The sequence below is a fragment of the Mandrillus leucophaeus genome, unplaced genomic scaffold, assembly GCF_000951045.1.
Source record: "Mandrillus leucophaeus isolate KB7577 unplaced genomic scaffold, Mleu.le_1.0 Scaffold733, whole genome shotgun sequence".
In the NCBI taxonomy this organism is placed as follows: domain Eukaryota; kingdom Metazoa; phylum Chordata; class Mammalia; order Primates; family Cercopithecidae; genus Mandrillus; species Mandrillus leucophaeus.
In genome coordinates, this window is record NW_012107953.1 from 1,798,602 (window position 1) to 1,810,628 (window position 12,027).

Consider the following 12,027-nt stretch of genomic DNA (forward strand, 5'->3'; position numbering starts at 1 on the left):
ACAAACTAAACATATATAAACTCAAATACAGTATACATACATAATTTAAACCTCAGGTGAAGTGTCTCAGACAGAAAAAACTGAGATATTATAATACATAAAGCAGGTTCTTACAGCTGTTTGTGGTTTCCAACGAGAGATTAATATACATTTTAGACTGGGCGCGGTGGCTCATGTCTGTAATTCCAGCACTTTGGGAGGCTGAGGCGGGCAGATCACAAGGTCTGGAGTTTGAGACCAGCCTGACCAACATGGTGAAACTCCATCTCTACTAAAAATACAAGAATTAGCCAGGCGTGGTGGCACGCGCCTGTAATCCCAGCTACTCAGGAGGCTGAGGCAGGAGAATCAATGGAACCCAGGAGGTGGAGGTTGTAGTGAGCTGAGATCACACCACTGCACTCCAGCCTGGGCGACAGAGCAAGACTTGTCTCAAAAATTTTTTTCTTTAGCTCTGGTCTCTACAATTAATCCCCAAGTAGCTAGGAGGGGAAAAACTCTGTGACTTTGAACAATGAGTAACATTTTGACTAGCAGACCCTTGAAATGCTTAATAAGAATTTATTTTGATTTCTGATGAACTTACAAGTGTGCCTTCCTAATTTCTCTAGCTCCTAGTCCATAAACTGATTTTCTGTAAACACCTAAAATGCCATCAGAGTTCAGATATAAATTAGTCCTAGAATAAATTATGATTTAGAACAAAAAATAAAAAGAAAATTTTTTCTGTAAACACCTAAAATGTCATCAGAGTTCAGATATAAATTAGTTCTAGAATAAATTATGATTTAGAACAAAAAATAAAAGAAAAATTTCTTAAGGAATTCATCTTGCAATAAACACTTTATGTCCTGGGGTTATTTTCAATTTTAATTATTATCTTTCTCTGCATTTTGCTTTTAAAATTTAATTTATAGCATACCAAAATTATGTAATTCTCATACGCTGCCTGGAAAATTAGAGTACTATAAATAAAAAGGCTACTTTTTGCTGGAAAAAAAGACACTAAAATGTAACTTTAATTTTAATTTTACAGAAGCAATCTATAAACAGTTCAGATTAGTTGAGGACAGCCTTATCCACCATAAACTTATCAAAACTTGGGAAGAATATTTGCTATAACCCTAAAAAGGAATTATTCTTATTTTTAATTTTGCTTCTCATGATTTCTATTACAATAGACATCAGATTACGCTTTAGTTATTGGTTCATACTTACAATAAGAGATCACATTATTTATTTACTTTTTTGTGTCCAGCACCTACCACAGTGTCAGAATATATTAGGTGTTCAATATATATATACTTGAGTTCATAAAATTAATTGAGACGACAAAATCTTCTATGAAATGTAAATTGTATATTCTCAATGTAGGAAAAAAATCAATATATTTGATATCAGTAAATAATTTCTGGAAACATGTACAGTAATATGGATTGTAACTACATAATCCTATTTATATATCTTAGACATATTATACTGAAGTTTTTTTTTTTAAGTTGTCTTTTTTACAATGTTGAGAGTTAAAATTTCCTGGAGTAGAGAAAGTATCAAAGCTTGTTGAAATTTTAGCATCCTATTAGGAATCAATCCCTAATTGGTTTTACTTTTTCCTTAAAGAAATTATAAATGTGTTGTTACAAAAATATTTGGTATAAATGAGTTTTCATCTTCTCTCATAAAAGCAAGTTTTAGGAATCATTTTATGACTCTATCTAAAATTGCTATTTCTTGAAATATATTTTTAGTTTTAGATACAAATAAAAAACAAAACAAAAAATTAATAGGAGCAATTAAACTCCTGCTCTAATCTGAAGTTCCAAAAATAATAATTTGCTTCTAATGCAAATATGTTAGCACATTTGCATGGCAAACAGACACCAGAAAAATTAAAACAATTAAATTAGTGAGGGCCAAGACAATTAGTTATATGAAGGACTAAACTAACAATCTTTCAAAATTACATTATATAACTTTATTTCTAATCATTCTTTAAATAATCTATATTTTCCATGTTTAAAAGTAAGAATTTCAATAAATCTATTTTACACAATGAAACAAAACACAAGAGTTAGATCTAGCTCTTAGATATGCAAATACCTACCATCTGATATTATGCATCATCTAGTATTCAATTTTCCAGTTCATGCACTCCTATCTATGGCACTGAACAAACTGGAAAAAAAAAAAAAAAAAAACTAGGCTAGGGACAACATACAAATGTGACATAATTAGAGAAAAAAAATAAATAAATAAATGAAAGGGGAAAGGTTTCTTTCCAAAAGACTTTTCCATTGCAAATAATTCATTTCCTTTGACAACTCAGGAGTATTAATACACATTCTGTGAACAAATGTTCTAAAATTCTAAATCACTACTAAGTTACATTATTTCATATAGATCTAGTCATGAAAACATGTCACGGTATCTCTTACAGGAAGGTTCGCTTTTTAAAGAGAAAATATAGGAAAACTCACAAATAAAACTTTTTTATTTCAAAGATCATGTTTGCTGTATTCTATGAACAGTTTTAGAAACAGTCTATGAAGACTCAATAACAGTTAATTCAACTTTGAGTTTTCTTTAAAAAAAGAACTAAAACTAAAATCTGTAGGTAAATTATTACATTTAGCATATTGTATGCAAAATAAATTAATATAATGGTACTATCTGAGAAGAGCCATATTTTAAGAAATATAAACATTTTAAAAAAGAAAATATTTGAAAAATCTGAGAACCACTAATATTTACTTGGTAGAAATTAAAACCAAAAATGTAACCCAGTTTAGCTTTTTAAAAGTTCAGTGTTAAGCAGAATGAATGCACCAATTATATCTACATACCACCTTTCAACCCTAATTTCCCAGACAACGGTAACTTTCCATTAATACTTATTGCCATTTTATTTCATTTAATGTATTTGCTTAAAAAATAGAGAAGAAAAAGCAAAGATGGAAAGTTCACAGAAAAAGCAATAAGTCGATGTAAATAACTAAACTTTACTTACAAAACTTGCCTCTTGAATATCTAGAACATACAATCAGGTATATAAAGGAAATAAAAGGTAAAAATCCTAGGAAGACTGGGCAAATTTATCCTTATTTTCAGATGATGTAACTGTCTACTTTCGAATTCAAGAGACTCATCTATAAAACTATTAAAACTCATCTATAAAACTATTAAAATTATTAAGTCCAAAAAGATGATCAATTATAAAATTAACATCCATAGGTATATTAAAATGTACAAAAAGTATATTCTCATTTACCAACAACAACCAATTAGAAAACACTGAACCAATATAATTCACAATAGCCAAAAAATTATTAGATACATAAAACTAAATTTAGCATGAAGTATATAGAAATTTTAATAAGAAAAATAAAACCTCAAAAAAGGGGCTTAAGCAAATAGGAAGTACTATGTCTTAAAATACTTTAAAGATATTAAATTTCCACAAATAAAACTATAACTGTAAAGCAGTGACAGTGGGGGGGGGTGTGTGTGTATGTGTGTGTGTGTGTGTCTGTGTGTGTGTGCGTGTGCCCACGTTTGCACATGTGCATCCATGTGCCCAGGGTGAAGGGAGGTAAAGGTTGGCATTATTTAAAGATTTAAAAAAAAAGAGAGTCTGGGGCAGAAAGAGTAGGGCGAGGCACTATTCTGGTGACATACAGACCAAGGATTAAAGATCCTAAAATCAATTCAATCCAAAATTTGATTTCTAGAGTCAGGATAATAGTCTCTGATTATGCAGATAAGTGGAATGTCTCAACTCCAGTTTTAATTACAGCAAACTAGGCTCAGTAGGAAGTTTAAGGTAATCAACCATGAAATACTCAGAGTAGGGAATTTAAGACAATAGCATCTGGAAGCCAAAACAATAAAAGAAAGCCTTGATGAGTCTTTTTTCTTGATGAGTCTTTTCTCTGGGGTGTAGAAGATACTAGAAGAGATAAATACAGCTATGGAGAGTTTCAAAAAGTGGAAGATACACTTGGAATCTCACTGGAACAAGGAAAAGGGAACCAGTATAATATACACGTTTCTGACAAGTGAGTGGTAGTATTTCAATTAGTAATGCAATCTTTTAGATTTATAAGGGTATCAGAGAATAAACATCAGAATGTCCTTGACCTTATTAACACAGACAGTTACTCTGAACAGAGAAATCTACAATTCAATATCAAGATGTAGGTATTTTCTCATATCCCTCAAAAATCTAAGCCAAACAACTTTCCTTTCGCTTTTTCTTACTTCAAAACACAATGAAATTTGATCCGTAAAAATCCTACAGCAAAAACAATTTAGGAAGACAACCTTTCAGATCTGTAATAATATGCTGATATGTGATACATCCTGCATAGCATATCCTATGCTCTGAATGTCCGTATTCCCTGAAAACTCATATTTTGAAACATTAACCACCAAGGTGATGGTATTGGGTAATGGGGCCTTTGGGAAGTGATTGGTCAGAGGCAGCGTCCTTCTGAATGGAATTCACTCCTGTATCAAAGAGGCCCCAAAGAGGTAGCTCCTTCCTCTACTATGTGAGGACTTAGTGAGAAGGTGCCATCTATGAATCAGAAAGTGGGTCCTCACCAGACCCCAACAATGCTGGCACTCTGATCTTAACTTCCAAGCCTCCAGAAATGTAAGATACAAATTTTTGTCATTTATAAGACAGTTTATGGCATTTTGTTATAGCAGCCTGAATAGACTAAAACATCGTGTAAAGATACATTCAAAAGTGTTCAGATAGACTTTAAATAATAGGTGAAATTAATGAAAATATTTCATTTGTATATTTTCTTAACTTGTACGAAATCCACGATGTCTTTTATGAGCTAAAATCCCTTAAATACTACATGAAGATATAAAAGCAGAAATAGCAATGATAAATCAACTTAGATCCCAGGATTATTTTCTCATTAGGAGAGTAAAAATGTATACACTTTCCCTATATATAAAAAGAAACATGATTGCAATAGTATACAATGCATGATTACATAGTATATCCCTGTCAAAAAAAAAAAAAAAAAACAGGAAAACCTTAATCTCAACAGGTAAATACCTAAAAATAAAAGGGCTAACCAGTGATTTGAAGGACCTATTTGTACTCATGTTGGCCAGGTTTTACAATACCCAGATCTTAAAATTTATGATAAGTCAAATGAAAAGATATACAGTTAATATAGGTTGCTTGCAATAATCTCTTCTCTGCAGCACAAAGGCCTTTAATAGGGTGAGTGTATTATAATACCACAATTAGATTTATATGTCTTAGAAAACGGGTTACACGCTGATGAACAGCATTAAATTGACATAATGGCTCTTAGTGGTTATAAATGTAGCATTTTCCTACTTTAATTGGCAATGACTAGAGTGACCTTTTCTCTGTAATTGTAACTACAGTATAGTAATTAGACAAACCACTACTTTCTTGTGAAACAAAGAGAAGAAGAAGAAAGTTCTCAGTTAGTACCTTTGAGAATATCATGTGAAATTGGGTTGGCATTCTACTGGTGCAAAATGAACAACCAATAAGAAAAATAGTTTTTCATAAATTACGTCCTATGTTTAGTTGAATATCTGAACTACAGACAAAAATTCTATAGGAAAGCCCTTTTCATATACTAGAGGCAGCCATCCTGAGGACAAAAACTAGACCTAAAAAGAGGGTTGAAAGTCAAAAAGTGAATTCAGCTATTATTTAGGACAGTTAGAGAAAGGACTAGAGAAGACAGAAGTTTACTTTTAAAGATCTAAAAATAATGATGATTTAAAACACCAAACTGTGGTCCATGCACATGCACCTTTTTTGGGCCCACATAATTCTGTGGGGAGGTAAGAGTCTTGACAAGGGCCTTGTTGGAAAGTTAGCTGCCATCAACCCAGAGGATTTACGGCTGAAGCTATGAAGGGAGCCATTTTCCTTGCTGAGAACAAGAACACTTTTTTTCACCCTTTTTTTGGGCCTCTGAGAAGGTCATCTAGTCCCCAAGCCTTTAAGCCTCCACATTGGGAAACACTAGGTTCCTGGAGGAGAGGTAGGGGAAGATAATTTATTTTTCAACATCTGAGATTATGCATAAATGGTAGCCTGTTAAGATAGTCCCTGGAGAAAAAACTGTGGCATGTTGGGAATAATTAATACATACATACATACATACATACATACACACATACATACCCCGGCCAGGCATAGTGGTTCACATCTGTAATCCTAGCACTTTGCGAGGCCAGGCAAGCAGATTGCCTGAGCTCAGGAGTTCGATACCAGCCTGAGCAATACAGTGAAACCCCGCCTCTACTAAAATACAAAAAAAAAAAAAAGAATTAGCCAAGCGTAGCAGTGTGTACCTGTAGTCCCAGCTACTCAGGAGGCTAAGGCAGGAGAATTGCTTGAACTGGGAGGTGGAGGTTGCAGCGAGCCGAGATCGTGCCACTGCATTCCAGCCTGGGTGACAGAGGGAGACTCCGTCTCAAAGCAAACAAACAAAACCGACACAAACTCAACCAGTAAGCTGATTCTTTTCACAAATTGCTACCCATTTGCATCCCAAGATCTCCACAGAGGTTAGACCTTCCTCATCAGCTGCAATAACCAGCAGGCATTCACACCACTGGGCAATAATGAATCAACTCGGGGTCCAGGATTACTTTCTCATTAGGATAATAAAAGCATATTCATTTTTCTCCACATATATAAAGAAATTTGATTGCAATAGAAATTTTTAGTTAAATACTATATCCCTGTTACTAGTTCCTAAAAGTAAGTTAGAAAACCTAAGTGAGAACCAGGGACCATCTTTCATCAGCAAGAGCAATGATGTTAGACATATAAAAGACAGGTTAAGGAATTTATTGCACAACGTGTGAAAAATCTAGGTTACAGAAAAGTACAATAAATAGTAATTAAAAACTGTCCACATATGCAAATTGGAGACCATTAATTATAGGAACAGCAAATAAGGTTTCAGAGCATGCTTAGCAGAGTTAAAAGGGTAAACAAATTATGAAAATGTAAAGTGGCAAAAGCATTACACAATTATTGCTAAGTTATAAACTCTGTGAGGCAAATATTGCTAAATTATAAATTCTGTGGCAAATTCTGTCAAATTTTAAACTATATGAAGGTAGGAAACCCGAATGTTCTACTCACTGCTTTATTCCAAATGCTGGATCAAGGCAGGAGCTCAATAAACACCTGGGGCTGGGTCCAGTGACTCATGCCTGTAATCCTAGCACTTTGGGAGCAGAGGCAGGAGGACAGCTTGAGGCCAGGTATTTGAGACCAGCCTGAGTAAGACTCCATGTCCATAAAAAAATGTAAAAATTAGCTAGGTGTGGTGGTGGTGTGCACCTGTAGTACCAGCTACTCAGGAGACTGAAGCAGGAGAACTGCTTGAGCCCACAAGTTCAACGTTACAGTGAGCTTTGTCACTGCACTCCAACCTGGGTGACAGAGCAAGACTCTGTCTCTAAAAAACAAACAAAAAAAAATATAAAAATCTGGTAAATGAATGAATGAAATTATATTCAGTAATTTCCACATATTCATTATTGGATGGCACAAGCAACTACTTCTCATAATGTTTATAAGACACAAAACAGTGACATGTGAATAATGCTTCTCAAAATAGCTCACTTGGGATAGAAAATTGTTTTCTACCTATACAACATTGGGCAAGTTATTTAATCTCTTGTGCCTTGGTTCTCTCATTTGAAAACTGGGCACAATAACAGTATTACTTCACGGGGCAATCGGAAATTTAATATATATATAACATTTGGAATAGTAACTGTCAGAGTCAGTGTTACAAAAGTGTCAGTGGTTATCGGTATTATTCTGTATTGATGTGCAGAGGTTTCTGAAATCCTAGGTGCCATCCATAGGTCTTATTAATTTCTCAGAGTAGAGCCCATTTCTGATTCAACTATGTATCACCAGTACAAAGCACAGTGCCTAACATATTAAAAATGATGTAAAAAATACAAATTGTATTGGATCAAACTCTTATATGACAATATTCTTAACTACATCAGAAAAAAGTCATCTAGTACCATTATGATTCAGAGCATATTTCCTACATAATAAATTCAAATGTGACAAGCATTTTCCTCTACATTTGATAATATCTAATTAGACAGTTACAATGAAAGAGGTTAAAATGATTCATTTTTGCCACGGCCCATCAGAGAGTCAACCTCTATTCCTTTATATTCTCCTTACCATTTATTCATAATTCAAAGACTAAACTCTCAATCCTTTAAATGTATTATTGTGACACCAAAGGCAAGGAAATAAGATAAGAAGGTTCAACTGACAATCAAATACAGGAAAATGGGCTCAGATGTCAACAATGCAGGACATTAAAACATTTTTTAAAATCTGTACTGAAGATATGGAGAACTACATATTGGTCAAAATATGTTCAGCATTACATGCAAACTTGTGTGCAAAATTATACGTTAGAGGTCTAAGAAACACTGGATTTGTTTTACTTATAGTTTTAAAACTTTCCACCTAATTGCCTGAAATATTGCTCTCTTTAATTTCAGAAAAATAAAGTTGTTATTGGTTATCTTAATGCAACATGCTAGATCATCTAAAACCTGGCAATAAATTACTTTTCCAGATTTTATCTCCTGATATTTATAAGCAGTACATGATAGGCAAGTATGAGCTTTTCCCTGAGCACCTGAAAATAAGATTGTCCTCTAAACCAAACTATAAAATTACTCCAAAATAGAACAAATGAACAAAGATGCCTTAGTAATCAAAATAGTTCTCAAGCCAAAGCAAGAATTGACATCACAATGACACTGACAGAAAGAAAATATCAACAGGATATAGGATAAGCATATAATTAGTGTATTATCCAACCATGACATGAAGCCATACATGAACCAGGACTGTGGTGCACCAAGTGAGAAACATGATCACTCTAAAGCAGAAAGTTTGTTTCTGTTAGAATAAAAAACTAGTAAACAAACTTAATTATTGCCTTCCCAAGTATTAAAAGAGGACCCTATTTCATGAATATATCATTCATTTGGTAATTAACGATGTCTTAGTCCAAGCCTCTTCTTAGGCTGTAGTTCTGCTTTATTTAACCTAATTACGCAACTTTCATTTACTGCACGTCTTATTTCCTCCAGTATATTGTAGGTATTTTTTTGAACACTGTGGTGGCAATGTCTCATATTTCTTTTCAAATTCCACATTCCAACATCATTGTAGGTAGAAATCAAATGCTCACTGACTGATAATAATAATAATTATCATTATTATAACTGATATGTATTAAGTAGTTAACTATGTGCCAGGAACTATTCTAAGTACTTCACATGTATAATGACATTTAAATCACACAATACGTTTATGAAGTAAGTACTACTGCTGTCTTTATTTTACAGACGAGAAACAGGGAGGTTAAATAACTTGCCCAATGACAAGCAGGTAGAAAGTGGCAGAGCCAGGATTCAAATCCAGATGGTCTGGCTCCAGAGCTGATGCTTGTATCTACTACAGTATTCTGCCCCTTAGTGAAAATTATGCTTGTGCCTAAATAATTTATTCCAAGTGTCAGTTCTTAAACCTTAAAGCCATTTTTAAATGCTCCAAAATAGTTGATGACAGCATCCACAATTGGCATAGGTATGGAGAAAGAGACACAGACACAGAAATTCCATTTCATGAAATTATTCCTAAGGAGACAACAAAAAGTATATAAAAAGACATAGGTATAAAAATGTTTATCATATAGTTATTTATAGGAGTAAAAATTGGAACTAGTCAGAATGTCTATTAATAAGAGATTCGTTAAATATACTCTGCTAAAATCTTACCATTAACCTATTAGAAATGGTGACATAGGTCTATATTTATTAAAACAAAAAGAAGTTAAGTGACAGACACCAACTGCAAAATATTACAGACAGTGTAATTACAGAAGGAAGTGGGTAAGTTACACATGGATATGCACATAACTGAAAAGATGATCACCAAAATGTAAACAGTGGAAATCTCTGAATAGTGGGATTTTAGGTAGTCTTGATTTTCTTTTAAAAAATATTTACTAAAAACCTACTGTGTGTATGCTATTTTCCATTCAAAGGAACATAAAAGAAATACAAGGGCCTACAATATAGAGACTACAGTCAATTCCAGACCATGAAAGAAAACAAACGTTGGTGACAAATAAATCACTAATAAACAAAGGCAAGGGAGTAGTTGAGCATAGTGGGATGTAACAGCCTCAAAATTAATGGAAAGCAGCATTCAGGCTTCACCTTCATCACTAACTAGCTGCATGAATCTGGACAGGTCACAGATTATCCTTGAGCCTCAGTTTCAAAAAAGCAAATATAGGCGTTAGATGGGTTGTCCTGCTTGAGAGTTCTTTACAATTCTGAGTGTCTATGGTTAAAATTTTCAAAAAGAGCATGTAGGAACATGAAAACTCTTCCATCCACTACTAGTCACAAATTGGATTACTCTGCAGTTTATTAATCTACACTTTAGTCGGTTTGTACAAGATATGAAATACCAAAGCACAGAAAATGGGAACAAAGGAAATCCACAAACACACTTAAGTGCTTGTTACTGAAAATGTGATTATTCTTCAGAGAGTGAAACAATATACTAACCTAAGGAGGAAGCGCATGTGAGACACCTCACTATCCCACCAAAAGCTCATTTTCAAACAGTTGACAGTTCCCTTATAACATTTCACTTTCATACAGATTAAAAAGTACATATGATCTATCTGACATTGAAGTATATACCAAATATCTAAGGAAAGAGTCAAGTGAGACTTTGATGTTGCATTCCACTGTAATTCAGATATATCAATAATCAAATCTGGAGAGCTGCCAATAAATATGGAATAAACAGCATTAGCATTTTAATAAACCTGCATGCACGGGCCTGGAAAAATAGAGCAAGACCCGAGCAAAGAAAAATCAGCACCTGCCAGTATCTTACCTCTAGCAGTTTGCCCTTTGGCAGTCCACAGTGCCCTACCTGTTCTACTCTTGCAAAACACATGCTCCACGGAGACACTTCTGTTTTTTAAAATTTCTCACAGGCGTTTCTAAGTTCCAAAGTTAAGATGATGTGTTATAGCCTTTTTAAAAAAAAACTAATAATGAATAACCTGATTTAAAAAATACTCTAAGAAAGTGCTGATCTTGTAGTTGTAAGAAGCATTTTGAGCATCAGATAGAGTGTGATTTGATATGTTAACAAAGTGGATGGACCCAGATGATATATGAAGAAAACATGGTAAAAAGATGAAAAACAAAAATCAAGCTATATGCAACAGATAAAGAGCCAAGAGCTTGTTGGCAGAAGGCTAAATTAGCCGACCTTTGACACTATTTCCAATCAGATCCTTTGATGCCTGGAATACATCAAGCTCAAAATTAAATATAAACACTCAAAGTAAATAGTTAATTTTCAGTCACTAGATCATTTTCTCAACTGAGCTAGAAATTAGAAATTAAAAGGTATGCTTCCTGGAATATTTTGAATTTCATTTAATCTCCTATTAATCCATTTGACTGTATGTGTATGTGTATATACAGATAGTGTTAAAATATATATTTTTTAATTTAACTCATTAAAATATGTTTGGATGAAAAATCCAAATGAAAAGCATTTCATAAAAATATAAAATAGCTATATACTAAGGGATCTTATTTTATGGCAGCATAAAATATAAGTAGAGATCACTGTGGTTTTTTTTTTAAAATCTCTATTATGAATTTCAATACACTTTGTCCATTTAATCTGAAAACAGATAGTAAGTGTACACTATAATTGTCCTATTTTCTTCAGATAATTGTGAACACTTCAGTGCTACCATACCATAAGCAAAAAGTAACCTTCAAGAATTTGCTAGTGTCTTTACAAAGTTTGATTTAAGACCTTCACTGTCAATTTGCAGAAAACCATGAGGCTAAGATGGTGATAAAGCATCGATGATTGATGGTACCACCCAAGCCACCATTCTAATA

The 12,027-nt window shown here is 33.4% G+C and overlaps 1 protein-coding gene across 1 annotated transcript in view; it reads right to left on the bottom strand.

Moving 5' to 3' along the window:
• The window catches only part of LOC105528799 (F-box/LRR-repeat protein 17-like), a 378,669-nt gene that overhangs the window by 307,219 nt on the left and 59,423 nt on the right, over nt 1-12,027 (bottom strand). The window lies entirely within an intron of this gene.